Source organism: Mustela putorius, unplaced genomic scaffold, assembly GCF_011764305.1.
Source record: "Mustela putorius furo isolate JIRA1106 unplaced genomic scaffold, ASM1176430v1.1 tig00003870_pilon_pilon_pilon, whole genome shotgun sequence".
In the NCBI taxonomy this organism is placed as follows: Eukaryota; Metazoa; Chordata; class Mammalia; order Carnivora; family Mustelidae; genus Mustela; species Mustela putorius.
In genome coordinates, this window is record NW_025422022.1 from 10,220,562 (window position 1) to 10,237,887 (window position 17,326).

The following is a 17,326-nucleotide window of genomic DNA, read 5'->3' on the forward strand; positions in this document are numbered from 1 at the left end:
AAAGTCAGCCTAGCTGACGGGTGAAGAGCTTAGATTGTGGGGTCAGACTGTGTAGGTTCAAGTCCCAGCTCTGATACTTGGTAGTTATATGACCTTGCTCAGTTTTTTTTAAAATCTCTGTACCTCAGTTTTCCCATCTGTAAAATAGAGCTAAGAACAGTACAGGATTTAAAATTGTGAGTTTATGTGGCAGGCTGTGTGGATCTATTTTAAATGAGTAGGAGTGTGCAGAGGGAAGTGTATAAGGAAAGAGGTCTGATTTCCCTCTGTGGGGTTTGAGAGAAGATGATGGAATAGCGATGCAGATGCTTTTGGTTTGTTTTGTTCTGATTTGGCTCATTAAATGCTCAGGTCATTCCAGGCCTACACGCCAGGGCTTTCCTCTGCTCCGTCCTCTTTTTTTTTTTTTTTTTTTTTTAAGATTTTGTTCATCTATTTGAGAGAGAGAGAGAGAGAGATCACAAGTAGGCAGAGAGTCAGGCAGAGAGAGGGGGAAGCAGGCTCCCTGCTGAGCAGAGATTCCGGATGCGGGGCTTGATCCCAGGACCCTGAGATCATGACCTAAGCCGAAGGCAGAGGCTTAACCCACTGAGCCACCCAGGCGCCCCTGCTCCGTCCTCTTTATCCTCGAAAACTCCAGCCGCCCTCTCTCCCCCTGAGAATCATCACCTCTTCTGTTTCTTGGTCCCTCCCCCCTCCTTCACTCCCAATTAACCATGAAGTAGGAGATGGGGCCGCTGGTTGTACCTGAACTTGAGTCCACAAATCTGGGAATTTTATTTTATTTTTCAAAAGATCGGCTTATTTGAGAGAGAGAGAAGGGGGAGGAGCAGAAGGAGAGAGACAAGGAGACTCCCTGACGAGCAGGGAGCCCCATGTGGAGCTCAATCCCAGGACCCTGGGATCATGACCTGAGCCAAAGGCAGATACGTAACCGACTGAGCCCCCCAGGTACCCCAAGATCTGGGAATTTTAGTGCTAATTGCTGTGGGGAATGAAAGTGAATAGCAAACATGGGAAAGCTGCAGAAAGTCTTGATAGCTTAAATAGTTCTCATGGACACCGCCAGCTGATGTTTCCCAACTCTTCCTTTGCTGGAAGTCCCAGGGTCCTGTTGCTATAACCTGTTAATTCTTGAGATGGGAACACACCTCCAAATTCGAGAAATCTCAAAATTGTCATCCGGGGGACTGCATCCCTGCACCTGACTGCATTCTGCAGCCTCGGGGTCATTGTCCAGGTGTAATGCAACCTGCAGGCCTTCCATGTGTTTCTAGAAGCTGCGGAGATATTGACATGGGAACCAAACCTTAGAGGGATGACAGCTCTGTATACCCCCACCTGGAGTGAAACTACATCATTGTCTCTGGAGAAATGTTAAATATGTCCTTTCGACAAAGTGAGGTGTAAGACACTTGAAGAATGAAAAAAGGGGTGTTCTGTGAACCCTGGAAGAAAGAACAAAGTTTCAGGGCGCCTGGCTGGCTCAGTCGTTTGAGCCTTGATTTCAGCTCAGGTCACGATCTCAGGGTGATGGGATTGAGCCCACGTCAGGCTCCAAGTTCAGCAGGGAGTCTGAGATTCTCTCCCTCTGCCCCTCACCGTACACGCTCTGTCTCCCTCCCTCCCACCCTCTCATAAGTCTTTAAAAAAAAAAATTTTTCCATGAGGTCCCTAACGATGGTCTTCCTGACTCTGCTGTGGAAAATGGCTTATAATGACCCAAATACTTATTTAACTAATGGCTGTTCATCAGCATGAATCCGTGAACCGTGGTGTGGCTGATGCCTTGCTCCCGGCTAATCAGGACCTTTTTCTGTCTGTTTGGGAAGACCTTGAGATAAAGCTCACATCCTTCTTGCCTGGGAAGATGAGTGTGCTGACTTCTTCTAGATGTTGGAAAACTAGTCCTTGGACAGATGCAAATGCAGGGCCATCAGACGACAAGTGGATTGTTAAGAGTTTAAACACTGATTTTCTTTCAAAGTCTTTGGGGAAAAAAATTAAAACATGTGACAGGCAAAGTTGCATTTTGAATCATTCTTACCGTTAACTATTCTTAGCAAGCTCTTGTGACCTCTTAGGCCTAACAGATTAATTCGGCAGTTGAATGTGATATTTGAATATAGATTTGGGATTTTTTTGTTGGTTTTTTTGTTTGTTTGTTTTTTGTATTTTTAAGGGACATTCAGCTCCTGAAGCAGAAAAGGTTGAGGATATACTATGGAATATCTTTATATACAGATAGATGGAGGGATGCTTGAACTTATTGAAACAATTCTGTTTTTTTTTAAGAAGTCAATGGTTTGTACTAGAGTGTCCTTTGTATTTAACTGGATTCAGAATATTATTCCTTAGAGAAACGTATGGTGCCAGTTCTTAGCCCAAAGGAGAAAAAAAATGGACAATGCAAGGGTGTTTGACATGATAAATTGTATATATATTCAAGTAAAACTTTGAAACTTTCCTATGCATTGATAAGAGGCAAATATTACATACACAAGATGATTGTTTGATTATGGGGTTGTTCATGGTTGGCCAGTTTTAGCTGGTGTGCATATATCCATCTTCTCTGTGGGTGTAATGCCCTTTCACATGTAAAATAAGGTCCACAGTTTTAAATACAAAGACTGAGTCCATGTATCCATTTATAGTATGCAGTTGTAACTTCTTTTTAAACACATGAAAGGACAAGGCATGCTTGCCTGTTTGTATTTTCACAGTGAGTTCCACTACAGTGTGCCATCATTAGCTAGTCCTGCAGTGTTCCTGTAACTCAAGTTACGGGTCAGGGCTGTCTGGGTATATACCACGTCTTCAGAGATACGCCCAGAAATACTGCTTCGTAAATTGCATAACAGTAAGCAAACTATGTGGGAAATTTATAATCTCCACGCGTCCCTCAGTTTTGGCATCAACAACTGTATGCGTTTTTCAACTCTCTCCCTATCCGTATCTCGGGCTGCTCACACAACCTTCCTATGCCAGGCCGAAGGCCAGTGTCCTGACAAGGCCTGCAGCAATAAGCCCCCGAGACTGAGCTCCAGATGGTGGCAATAACCCTGGAAGAGAAAACAGCCCCGCATCTCATCGTAGCCCTAGGGAAACAACAGTGATGTCTAGAAGGTAAAATAGCAGGTTCGCCAGGACGTGATCTTTACAAGCTCTCTGGCCTGCCCTCCGGGGCCGGGCCCGGGGCCTGCGAAACAGCCAGCCTGACACGCCCAGCTTCCTGCGTGGCATCGGCAGCACACCCCCACAGCTGCTCGGGGAACAAAGACAAATGATAACATCCCCTCCAAATTAGAACAGGCAGCGCCTCCCCAAAATAGTCCCCTGCAACCCTCTTCTCCAAATTCCTTGAAAATGAGGACTGTATTTATAGAAAAATAGAACTGGCAGGAATAAACCATGAAGATGCCACTGAGTTATGCTTTTATTTCCTCTTTGACAGAAAATCAGAAGCGGTAGGGGGTTGGCCCTGGAGATCTGCAACGTGCCAACATTCCCTTTGTGCTTCTAAACATTTCCGCATACCTAAAGCCATGAGCAACGCGATATTTTTAAAAATTAAAAAAAAAAAAAAAAAAAAAAGCCTACCCATGCTGAAACTGGACCCGTTCTGAGGATGTATAACTGTGACCAAAACCAGACCTTGCTGGTGACCTTGTGGTGTGCACAGAGTAGTGGGGAGGCAGGCAATTAAAACACAAGAATACAGGCAGGATCACAATCGTGACAAGGGCAGTGACGGAAAGGTACTTGGAAAAATGAGGACACTAGATGCAGTCCGAGAGATCAGAGTAACGGTCCCGAGGAAGAGAAGTTTGAACTGAAGTCTGGCAGAGGAGTAAGCATATAGAAAATGAGCCCTCCAGGCAGTAAAACAGCTTGTGCAAAGGCCCTGTGGTAGGAAAAAATTAGGGATGAACAGGCTGGGAAGGCAAGGAAGCTAGCAGCTAGAGAGTGGAGAGTTGGACTATGGTATCAGCCGAGGCTGGAGAGGTCACCAAAGGCTGGACCCTCACTGGGCCTTCATTCTGCACAGCAGATTAGACAAGAGTATGAGTGATTCCAAGAAGACTGGTTAGGCCATATGCGGGTTATGGTGACTTGGACTAATATTTGCTGGTAGAAATGGATGCATTTGAGAGATGTTATAAGGAGTAAGTGAGAGGACTTAATGTCCAGTTGGGTTTAAGAGGGAGAGAGATAAGTGTCACATTTGACACTCTAGGGCTGGTTTACAGTATATGGTGTGGCCTTTCCTGAGATAAGCATTTTGGAAGAGTGGCGGGCTTGGGGGAGTCAGGGAAGGATGGGGTTGTGGGGGAGGGGTGAGGGGAGGGGAGAAATAATTTCCATTTCAGGTGTGGATTGGAGTTGATTTTGTGGTATCCAAAGCTGGGAGTTGAATATATGGGGTGCAAAAAAGGGGTCTGGACTGGGTGCATCGATCTTGGGTCTTTGTTTACCCACATTAGAGTGATGACCATGTAGGAATTGGGCTAGGGAACAAGTATAGAATGGAAAGAATGGAAAGAAAAGAGGAAGACTCTCATCACTAGAGACTAGACAGAGGAGGATAAACTCATAAAGGAGATCGAAAGGCAGTGACTTTTCCTGCATGATTTATTTCATTTAGCGTTATACACTCTGGTTCCTTCCGTGTTGCTGCAACATGGCAGGATCTCATTCTTTTTGTGGCTGAGTAATATTCCACGTTTTCTTTTTCCATTCACCTGTGGGTGGACACCTGGGCTGTTCTCATCATTTGGCTCTTGTGGATCCTGCTGCAATAAACTTAGAGGTGCATATATCTTTTCAACTTAGTGTTTTTATTTTCTTTGGGTAACTGCCCAGTAGTGGAATTGCAGGATCCCAGGGCAGTTCTATTTTTCATTTTTCGAGGAAGCTCCATGCTGTTTTCCACGGTGGCTGCTCCCACTTGCCTTCCCCCCAGCAGTGCGTGAGGGGTATTTTTTTTTTCCTACATCCTCACTAATATGTGTTAACTTCTTGGGTTGGTTGGTTGCTTTATTTTATCCCCTCTGGCAGGTGTAAAGTGATGTCTCGTGGTTTTGACTTGCATTTCCCTGGGGATTAATGTTGAGCTTCCTGTGTCTGTTCGTCATCTGTATGTCTTCTTTGGAAAGATGTCTACTCAGGCCCTCCACCCGTTTTTTGTTTTGTTGTTGTTGTTGTTGTTGTTGTTTTATTTGTCAGAGAGAGAGAGAGCAAGCACATGCAGACAGAATGGCAGGAAGAGACAGAGAGAGAAGCAGGCTCCCTGCCGAGCAAGGAGCCCGATGTGGGACTCGATCCCAGGAACGCTGGGATCATGACCTGAGCTGAAGGCAGCCGCTTAACCAACTGAGCCACCCAGGCGTCCCCTCCACCCGTTTTTTTAATTGATGGTCTCAAGGGGGTAGGTGGGGGGGGGCGATGGGTGAAACAGGTGAAGGGGATTAAGAGAACACTCACCACGATGACCGCTGAGAAATGTGTAGAATTGTTGAATCCTTACATGCTATACCTACAAGTAGTAGAACACTATATTATTAATTATATTTCATTTAAAAAAAGAGAGAGAGAGAGAGAAAAAAGCAGTAGCCAGAGAGGTAGGAGGAACACGGGAAGAATGTCGTGCGATAGGAGCCAAGAAGGGAAAATGTTTCAGGGAGGGTGCGGCGAACCATGTTCAGTATGGAGAAGCCAAGTGCAATACAGAAAAACGATCCTTGGAGCTCACTGATGACTTAGCAGAAGCTGTCTGGTGGATTATTGGGGATCGATGCCAGATTAGCGTGGAGTGAGGAATTAGTAGGAAATGGGGGGAAATGGAAATAAGGTTTTGGAGGAGTCTGGCTGGGAAGTGGCGGAAAGATGCAAAATGGGATGGACACTGGAGGAGGTAGGCGCGTCTCCAAGGACGTGTGCGTGTGCTTTGATCACAGGGGGCTGTCTGTGTGCCTTCTGACTTGTCATTGTCATCGTACGATGGAAGCAACAGAAGTTGTGACGGGCCAGGGTGAGGGATCCAGTAGAGAGGGAGAGTGGGAAGATCTATGAGAGGGGAGAGGGGGTAAGGTGCTGAGAAGCCAGGGGTGGGTGCGAGGTAAGACGCAGATAGTAGGGCTCATGTCAGAGAGGGAATGAAAGAGTTGGACAGCGGAGAGCCTGGCTGCAGGGAGAGGAAGAATCGGGTATGACTTTATCTGACAGCTAGCTGCGCTTTTCCACGTCGTAAGTCAGCTCATCGCTTGGTGGGGGGAGGCCAGGAGTGGGACCTGCAGAGCGAACCCAGTTTCAGATTGATGATTACGACACCACAGGGCACCTGCGACTTTTTCCAGTGGCCTCGGTCATCCCAGTATAACTCTGGATAAAGCAGACAGTTGGGTCCTATTGGCGGTGGGGGGGAAGGATTTGGCCAGATGGATTAAAAAGTGGGGGCGGGGGGCAGGGGAGCAGAGAAGGTTAGCACATTTGTATCCATTTCTTGGGGCTGGTGTAACCAATCCCCACAAATTTAGTGGCTTAAAACCATGGGAATTTATTCTCTGATGGTTCTGAAGGCCCAAAGCCCAGAATCAAGGTGTTGGCAGTGTTGGCTCCTCCCGGACCCTGAGGGGAAGTGTTTCGGAAGTCTCTCCTGATTCCTGATGGCTGCTGGGCTATCCTTAGCATTCTTTGGCTTGTGGCTACAATGCTCTAATCTCAGCCTCTGTCTGCACGTGGCCTTTCCCTTGTGTCTCTCTATGTTGCCAGACTCCCTCTCCTTTCTCCGGTAAGGACAGTGCTCATTGGATGCAGGGTCTGCCCTATATCCAGGATCATCTTGTTCAGAGATCTTTCACTGAGTACATCTGCAAACACCTGATTTCCAAGTAAGGTCACACAGGTACGCTCTTAGGGCTTGAACTTATCCCTTTGTGGGGATACAGTTTAATCCACTACAATACTGACTTTAAATTGGATTTTAAAAAGGAAAGGTCCAGTGAATTGAGCACAATTAGAAAAGTCGATAGACTTGAGGTTCCAAAGGAGTCCAAGACTTTTAGAACCGTCGGCGGGTCTGGTAGCCAGAAGCAAGCTAGGGGTGCAGGGGGCACCTAGGAACATAGCCACGTGTCACATTAGTGATTTTCAAAGCAGAGACAAAACACAGACTACAACCATGGCAGTGGGTGGCTGAGGTAGAGAGAGAAGTTAGGAAATCACTAAAAACTGGTAAGCGATCCCATCCACGAACAGAGACACACGTGCCTTATTTGCCAAACTGTGTGCCGATTTCATTTGCTCTCTTCTGTCAAGAAACAAAAGGAACTCTTTGGTTTTATCATTTAACTCATTCCTGAATTAACATTTTCTTGGAAAGCTTCTCTATTTCCCTTTTCCAAATGGAGAGGTTCCCGTTCATCATGTCTTTAAAGTACCACTCCCCGTGTGATTCATAGAAAGTCACAGGTCACCTTTTGAACATTCACTCCAGCTGTTAGAACACCCCCCCCTAATATCCTGGTGGGATAAGGGAACAGCTTTAAATTAGGACTCACTGATGACCTGTTCCCCTGGGACACGCCAGGGGACTCCTGAACCATGGCATTGGTTAGTGTCGGTAGATCGGTGTCAGCTCCACCTAACGGCCAGCAATCAAGAAAGGCCAGGCCTGAATACACTGGGGGGCTCCCCTCGTGTTCATGATGGGGTCCAGGAAATAGCCTGCGTGCTTTTGCCCAGCATTCTGTCCAGCGTGATACCAGTGTCATGGCATGTGTAGGCAGGACACGTACAGAAGCTCTCATGAGCCTAAGAGCAGGGAATGGAGCCCTGCTGCCCTTCTGCTCACCCCAGATCTCCCAATGGAGATCTCCCAATGGGACGAGAGCCAACCCTGTGAGCTAACCACTGTATCTAGTTGCCGGCTGCCCCTCTCCCTCAGGCCCAGACTCTGCTTCCTTCACTTCCTACATTGATGCACCCAGACTCACTAATGACTTGAGCAGCCACTCCTTTCTAGGAATGCCTTCCTGGGAAGCCCATGTCTCTGGAATTGTGGCTTTCCAAATAATTGTTGCATCTTGGTTAAGGGAAACTGTCTGTATTGGATTCTGCCTTTGGATGTGGTGTGATGGGCTTCGGAGCCCTTCAGAAAGAGCCCGCGGCTGATATCCAGGGTGGGTGGCTAGCATGCAAACCCCACATTGCCAGTTCCTCGCTACTAGGAACTCCTAGCATGTCCTGTGATGAGGGGAGGGTGTTATGCACTTCTTAGAGAAAGAGACACCCTGAGATTTTCAGGGAGGCTCATGTTGGCATCCTTTTGGATTGAAGGATTGAAGATCACTGTTGATAAGTGGAATCATTGCCTCTCTATCCAGCACAAGACCAGCTCTGCCCAGGGTAAAGGCCCTGAGGATCATCACTGGCACAGCTCTGGACCCAAAGTTTGTGTTTTTCCCACTCAGGCAGAGCGGTGAAATTGATTCATTGCAAACACTGGTGCTCGTGAACAGGCACGCGTGTACCTGAGAGGGCTGGTATGCGCCTCTGTGCCCTAACTCTAGTGTTGCCTTGGATTGGATTCCCCTTTTCAAACTAACAAAGTAATATTTTCTCCTTGGGCAGAACTTAGGTTTTCAAACCTCTATAAGCCACAGAATGTTCAGTAAGGACATCAGCTTGGCATGTCGTGTTCGTTCATGCACCAGGCACCGCCATTATCTCCAAAACTATAATGAGAATATCCATGGCTCCTGCCTCCCAGAGGTTATGGTCTTGAGGGCAAGATAGATAAAAAAGCCAGCAATTACAGTGAAGTATCCGTGATATTAGAGGAGACCCCCAGGGGCTCCAAGAACTCAAATTAGACAAACCCAATTGAGTTTACAGGTTAGCAGGAAAGACTCCCTAGAGAAGTGGATGTTTAACCAAGGTGTTAGGCAACGAACATGAGGGAGTCCTCTCTCCTGGTGGGAAGAACAGAGCCTAGGAGAGTCTGGAGAAGAGAGAAGGAGAGCTTGCCAATCCGCAGCTTAAAAGGAAGGCTGTGGTCTGAGGAGGATTGTTGGGGAAGAAACAGAGTAGTAAGAGTTGAAAAAGAAAAAGTAGGCAGGGATCTGCTCATTATGAAGGGCCTTACGAGGTCTGTTAGGGAGCCTGGACTTTATCCCAGTGCAGCATCCTATGGAAGCTGTCAGAAGATACTCCTTTTAAAAGATCATTCTTCCAGCACAGGAAAAGTTTGGAGTGTGACCAAACTTCATTTTCAAGTTTATAATCTAACCACGTCTGTGTATTTGTGGAATGAGAGAAAACTGGGATACAGTTTCGGGGACATCTTCTTGTGATCATGGAATCCAGTGGGATATTGAGTATTCCTGTTGATTTCATTCCCAAGGAAACTGTTGGTGGAAGGTAGTGGGTGGTTGACGACGATGCGGGGACAGATGATGATAGCGCAGACTAAAATAGTGACATCAGGCCATGAAGACTGAGAAATCTTTAGGAGACAGAATGAGCATAACTTGAATACAGATTGGTTGTGGAGGGTGAGAGAGAGGTAGAGAACCACTGAACAGGTAGTGGGTGGAGGTACCACTCACCCCATCAGGGACACTGAAGACAAGTGGGTTGGTGGAGGAAATGATTCATTTGGGGGTATGCTGGCTTTTCTGTGTTTCTGAGATGCCCCAGATATTGGTTGTAGAGAACTGGGATCAGGAAAGATCTGGCTGAAAATGCGGATCTGAACGTCGTGAGTGCCTGTGGGTTCATTTGAAGCCATGTGATGGAAACTCCAAGGAGAAAATATGAAGTGGAAAGCAAGCTATGGCCTCAGGAGCAGCACTTTGAGGACCACAGATCTCTAAGCTATGTGCCCAGGCAGTGGGGCCGTTTGGGAGACCAATTAGACTTACTAGAGAGCTAGGAAAGGGATGGGTGGGGTCACCTGTGCAGAACAGGAGAAAGTTCAGGAAAGGATATGGGTCCACTCTAGTGGGTCCTGATAGGATGGTAAGGAATTAAGACATAGCCCGTGTGTTTAGAGGCCACTCATCATTTGTGTCCTTAGGAGAACAGTTTTGGGGAAGCCTTCTGGCTGGGAATTAAGAAGCATATGAGGGCACCTGGGTGGCTCAGTGGGTTAAGCCGCTGCCTTCGGCTCAGGTCATGATCTCAGGGTCCTGGGATCGAGTCCTGCATCAGGCTCTCTGCTCAGCAGGGAACCTGCTTCCTCCTCTCTCTCTCTGCCTGCCTCTCTGCCTACTTGTGATCTCTGTCAAATAAATAAATAAAATCTTTAAAAAAAAAAAAAAAGAAGAAGAAGCATATGATTGAGGTATGAAGGAGAGAAGAAGAAGTAGACTTCTTTTAAGAAGCTTGGCCAGGAGGGAGAAAGAAAGATGGTAGTGCCCAAAATGGGAACTGAGCTTGAGGGGAGGTGTTTTTTAAGATTGACTTGATTGTGTCAAGATGCAAAGTTTGCCTTAAGGTGGCTTTGGCATTCCAAGGGAAATAGAAGCAACAGCAGAGTGACTATGAAGCCAAATGAATATATTTCCACACATTTTTCCGTAATGACATTTCTTGCGACTAGGAAAAACAAACATGCAAATAATTGAGTACTATTTAGCATGCATCTGATTTTAATAAGGAGTCATCAAATCAAGCTGTCTAGCCTTCAGCATCTGGCTAGATCACACATTCTCTTTGGATAACTGGATCCTTCCGTTTCTTTTAAGAAAGAAGCCAAGCACAGACATGCAAAGAATATTCTTATTTGCATCTCCATCATGACCCTGGAAGGGAACATCTAGGGGTTGAAAGGCAAAGTAGACTTAATTGCCCAGTTTAAAAAAAAAAATGTCTGGTACAGCCTAAAGACTCTGGAAATCGGTACCTCCAGGGAGCTGAGATGGTGAATATGTCATTGTTTCCTCTCAGGGTGACCTTCCTCCATCACTATAACAGGCTATAACATCCTTAACAACAGAGACACTGCCTTTTCCCCCTTGTCTCCTGGGATTGAGCAAACACCTGACATAGTGGGTGCCTAGTAAGTTCATATGGAACTGAAAGTCAGAGAGACCAGCCAACTGTATGAGCTCCTCTGTTTCCCAAGATCTGAAAGCGGAGAAGTGAGGGCATTTACTGAAGCACAGAACACAAGGTCCCAACCTTCAAGAGACTTGCCATCTTTCATGATTGTTTTTCAATTTTTCAGAATTGTACACAAGTCTGGTTCCATGACATTGTGTGTTTAACTTCAGGTTATTGGGGCAGCACTGTCTTTTGGGGTTATCTCTTGCTCCGTAACAAAACACCGCCCAAGGTTGTAGTAGAGGAAGGCAACAATTTGATGGTCTTCTGTGACCTAATGATTGCCTGAGCTCAGCTGGGTGGTTCTTCAGCCAGTCTCTCTTGGGATCTCCTATGTCTGCAGACAGCTGGGGTTGGGGTCACCAGGAGGCTCCGTGTGGTGCAGGGCAAGCTGGACCCCTCCTTTCTTCCATGTATTCTCAGTACCATTCCATGTGGTCTCTCCAGCGGGATAGCTCGGGACCTCTAAGAGCTCAATGGGACAAGATGCCAGTTCTTTTAAGACTCAGTCCAGAATTGGCCCAGTATGTCATTCATGGTTTTCTCTTGGTTAAAAGAAGTCACGGGACCAGCCCAGACTTGTTTTGGGGGCAGACTAAACAAGGGTGTGTGCGCTAGGAGCATAGTTCATTGGGTACCATCTGTAGAAGCCAACTATACCATTGTTCAGGGTGTAACAAGGCTACAGGTGTGGCTCGTTCTCTGCTTTCCAGGTTGAATGTGCTTCACCAATTCTTTGTCGAGAATAACGATAACAGTCATTCTTATGCCTTCTGTGCATGTGAAATACACTTGACCCTTTCCGTGCCCTAATTAGGAACCCTCAATGCACAGCAGACCTCCACGCTATTGTTAACTTAATTTGGCAGGTGAAGAACCCAAGGTCTGAAGGGGCTAGATAATTTCTAGTTAGAAATGGCAGACCTGAAATTCGAACATCGCCTGTAGTCCTATCACTTGTATTGTGTTTCTGGTCCATGAGTATGGAGCCTCGTGATTCAGATGTTTTCACACCCATAGTCCGTCTGCACTTCACAGTGATGTCCTAGAACAGTTTCCTTTGCTGACACGTCCCTGTAAAGCCAGCTTGTGAAGGAAGAGAAGGTCATCGATGAACACTGACCCTGGAGGTCACAGTGTGAGTCCTTTTCGAATGCCCTTCAAGGCAGCGGCTAATAGCTTGCTCATCTCTTTGTGTGTCTCATGCTGTCTAGTTCAATGCCATGTCCATGGCACATGCTTTCCATGTATTGAATGGCCAAGAAACAGTAAACTGATACAGGCTCCGGACACATACCATTTGAAACCACTGCATTTGTCTATTCAGCAGAACATGATGTGTTCTGTGTGCTGTGTGGCGTCTTATGTGTGTAAGTTAGGCGAGCGGACAGTGATCACACAGGCCTCTGGAGTGGTTGCTGGATTTACAACTAGACGTTTGCAGCACAATTCTGAAAGGACATCAGCCTTACGGCGTTGATCATGAGATGTATGGTTGGCCCACCGACTTCGACTACAGGCAGAAGTTCGGTGTGGCAGGAGGTAGAGGACCGTGGCTGGAATACAGACCAAGCAGCCCACGTGCCATGTGACCTTGGGCAAGTTGTTTGTACTGTGTGTGCTCAGTCCCCTTGCCTAAAACAGGAATGAAACTGGCACCTCATAAAGTTGTGAGGATTGAAGAAGAATTTAGGGACGCTTGGGTGGCTCAGTTGATTAAGCGTCTGCCTTGGGCTCAGGTCATGATTTCAGGGTCCTGGGATCGAGCCCCGAATTGGGCTCCATGCTCAGCAGGGAGCCTGCTGCTCCCTCTGCTTACACTTTCTCTCTCTCTCCCTCTGACAAATAAAATCTTAAAAAAAAAGGAATTTTAGAAAGCTCTTAGAACAGTACCTCATGCATAATACATCATATATAAGCTTTATCTATCGTGACTCTTATTTATAGAAATGCATTAAAAAATAAACATCGAGGGGTCCTGGGTGGCTCAGTTAGTTAAGCAACTGCCTTTGGCTCTGGTCATGATCCCAGGGTTCTGGGATCAAGCCCCACATCAGGCTTCTTGCTCAGTGGAGAGCCTGCTTCTCCCTTTCCCCCTGCCTGCCTCTACCCCTGCTTGTGCTCTCTCTCTGTGTCAAATAAACTCTTAAAAAAAAAAAAAAAAGCCATCATAGAGTAAGGAAAGACTTATTTCATAGTCTTTGGGCATGATGTATGGATAAAGTGACAATTCTGATGAGCTTCTCTTCGATTTAGGTCCTGGGTGTAGGAGCCTGCTTTCAGACACATTGCATAATTGCACAGAGCTGGAGCTTATCCCACGTTTTCCTAGGTACCAATGAGTATTTCCTCCTCTCTATGAATTTACAAAGACGTGAACGAACACAATGGCTTCTGCGGAAATGCGCCATCCTGTTTCTCCTTTGGCAACCTCATCGGCAAAAAAAAAAAAAATGAGTGATTTATAAAAAGGTGATCTTGGGCGGGGTGGAACAATGTGGGTGTAGTCTCCTTTGGAAAATCAGAGCTCTGTGGCCGGTCGGAATGGTCAAAACATAGAGAAAGCAGTAAACAAGATGACCATATACTTTATTTTCCAAACCTGGCCGTTTCTGACCACACCGTGGGAGACCATCCCTTCCTGGAACGGGACAGGAAGCCTGCAACAGGCCTGTGCCGGGCAAAGAGGGGGCAGGGTCACCCTGTGCCACTCCGTAGAAGACCACCAGGCCAGAAGCCACACACTGTGAGGCCAGTTCCATTCTACAAACTGAAAAAGGGTGCCGGTTAACTCGCAAGAGAAAGTAGAAGGGATCGTTTGGAACCAAGACTCCTAAGAACACAAAAAGGCGCTCAACTGCCTGTCATTTCAGCCAAATGAAACGTGGTGGTTGGTTCCCGTAACAGCCTAGAAGAACTGAGTGTCTTGGTTCCCAGCCCTCAGTCTCTGTGTGTGTCTTCCCTCCCGCTGATCAGAAATTGATCAGAAATTCACTTCCTTCCGGTTGGAATTCATTCTATCGTCTTCAACACGTCTCTCACTCTCTGAGGTTCTGGCCCACGCCTGTCACCTGTCTGCAGGCCAGCAGACCCCATGTGTGTTTTTCCCCCGGCCTTATAGCCCTCCTATGCAACACCCTCTTCTTTCTTTCCTCCTCTTCCCTAACTCTACTCCTCCTCTCATTCTTTCCTCCGCTTTTCTTCTGAGAGCCCCTTGTTTATCCTCTCTGGAGTTCCGAAGTCTCCTGAGTTCATTAAGTTCCCAGATGTCTGCTGGCGGAACTCCACGGACCATAAGCAGAATTCCATTGAATTCAGAAATTCAGTTCTGTAAAGATCTCTACCCCGAGGCCAGTGCTCTATAGGACCTTCCCACCAGCACCCAAATAAGTACACCAAATGCCTCCTTTCCGCCCTCATAGGCTTCCCTTCCCAAAGCTCCCTGACGCTATGAAATGAATCCTCATTCACTCTGGGAACACCTCAGAATCATACCTCCGTTTTAGGTCCTTAACCAGTTCTGATTATAGACATGCCCTTTCCGTTCTCCACGACCATTTTAATACAGAAGTTCACCGGAGTCACCTGGGTTTCCCCAAAAATTTTGGGCCTTCTCCCTTTGCTTCACTGTAAGCATCATCCTAACACGCTGGCATGACTAATAACAGTGCTAATCACTGCCAGTCATGAATGGCCCATTGGTGGGCACTGAGTGATAAATACCGAAGTAGATACAATGTAGCTCTTACTGCCTCTCCGGTCTTTTTTTTTTTTTTTTTTTTTTTTTAAGATTTATTTATTTCTTGGACAGACAGAGATCTCAAGTAGGCAGAGAGGCAGACGGGGAGGTGGGGAAGCAGGCTCCCCGCTGAGTAGAGAGCCTGATGCGGGACTCCATCCCAGGATCCTGAGATCATGACCTGAGCCAAAGGCAGAGGCTTTAACCCGTTGAGCCACCCAGGCGCCCCTGCCTCTCCAGTCTTATGAGTCCATCACTGCTAACATCTGTTTCATAGAGGAGGCTAATGAGACTTAGGAAGGGTGAATAACTAGCCGAGGATCACTTGGCTGCTTAATGGTAAAACCCTAGAGGACTCGAATGCAAGCCTCTGTCTTACTTCAAAGTCTCCTGGGCTTTGCTTGGAAATGTCACTGTTCCACGTGACTTGAAAGCCTAAAGAGTGAAAAGGTTAAGACGTATGTATATCTAGGTTAGGCAGCTGTTAAACACACTTGAATCCAGTGTGATTCTCCGTAAGAAACAAATTAATTCTGGAAATAAGACTTGATGATTTCAGCGAGTAACGCCGGCATTCCCGAAGCCAATGAAAATACCTACATAATGTATGTTAACTTGTCTCTTTAAAAAATGAGTTCTTATGCTCGGTTGATTTCCTTGTTAAGTTGTGGAAGTTACAGGGAAGATGTGAGGCAATTAAAATTTGGGACTTGACAAAAGAAATCATCAAGTAACCTTAATAGGAGAAGTAGACCGTGAGCCAACACATGAATCAAATGGTTTTTTGAAGGTCAGTTTTAAAGGTCTGCCTCCTCCTTTTTGTAAGCCCAAGGGAGAGTGGGATCAGGGGCAGTGTGTGAATATGAAATGTGTGAGATATTAATGAAATCACACGGATGAAAGAAAGTGTTGTGTTCCACGCACCTGCCCAGAGGGGCAGTTTGACCTAGAGGAGGAGGACGGAGGTGCTGACCCCAAAATGCCTGGGGGGACCTTCGCTCTAAACACAGTGAGTTCTAATGAAGCGGCATTGTGAGGGGTCTTTGTGGGGACGTCAGGGAGCAGGGCTCCTGATGGTCAGACTCAGATGCAATTTTGGCATAGAAGACTGTTGTAATGTTTCGTCTATTTTTGTCCTCAAGCGAGTGTGAGTTTCTGAAGAGGATAAATGTCTCCTCTGTGGCATAGCAACATTTCTGTGTCCGCAGAAAAGCTGCTCCATTCCACCTCGCTCGGCTTAAACTTCCCTAGCTTCTGGGGAGCTGTGAGATGCTCGGAGATTGTGGGAAGCTGCTTGCTACTGCTGCAAAGCGTTGTCAGAGAAGCCCCTGGAAAGGGCTGATAAACGCTTCTCGGCACACAGGAAAGGGTCGTTTAAGGCGTGGTTAGAGCACCGTGCTAATTACATTTCCAGGCATTTCTGTGAAGATTGTATGAAGCAGCTGGGAACTGTAATATTCTACAACCTCATTTTACAATACTCTGTCCCTGTAGAGAAGAAAAAAAAAGTTATACCATTTATCCACCATAGCACAAAACTCTATGTCACGCATGGACAACTGGAAAGATTCACTACCGGAAGATCTGTCATTACCATGAGGAGTAATTCTCACCTGCCTCGTGATTGACTGAAACAGCATTCGATAGGTCTGGATCATGTAGATGTTTACCGGGAGTCTGGTGATCATGTGCCTTCCCACACAGCCAGAGTCACACTGGTTTGTAGTGGAAAGGCTAGTGGACTCTTGTCTGTTAAATTCCAATCCTGGGAGGCACACCTGGGTGGCTCAGTAGGTTAGGCAGCTGCCTTCAGCCCAGGTCATGATCTCAGGATCCTGGGATGGAGCCCCACATTGGGCTCCCTGCTCAGCGGGGCGTCTGCTTCTCCCTCTTCCTCTGCCAGCAGCTCCCCATGCTTGTGCTCTCTCTCTGTCAGATAAATAAATAAAATCTTAATAAAAATAAACAAATCCTAATCATAATATATCATGAAGTCTCTCTAAATAGAAAATTCACCCTTCATCCTGACACCCTCACAAATGACAATCCTTTATGCCTATTCCCTTGCATCCTTTCGTAATCATTTTACGTAGAGGAAAGCAAAACATGCATATCATTTATCTCCCTCTTAATTTTTTAGTGCAGCGGTACATTGTAGTAGAATGCTTGGCTCCTAGTCAGCCGAGTCCCCTGCCTGTAACACATTCCAGGGGGTGCGTGCGGTTATAAATAGCCTGCCACTAACATCTGTGTACTAGCGTTTCCTTCTACGTACTTTTTTCTTTAGGCTAGAGACTGATTCAGAAGCACACCGGGGGTGAATATCTTCGTTTAGCCCCTGCTTTCCAGAAAGGCTGTGATGTGATGGGTAGTAAGGACTTCACGCTCCTGGGATTGCACAGTGAAACGTGGGGTTAAGTTATAAATGTGGTCAGCGAGAAATCAAGCAGGGAAGAGGGGGACTCTTTCTAGGATATGCCA

General features: G+C 46.6%; 1 protein-coding gene across 10 annotated transcripts in view; it reads left to right on the forward strand.

The window, feature by feature from the left end:
* The window catches only part of PHACTR1 (phosphatase and actin regulator 1), a 550,281-nt gene that overhangs the window by 349,586 nt on the left and 183,369 nt on the right, over window positions 1-17,326 (forward strand). The gene's annotated exons all lie outside the window — the stretch shown is intronic.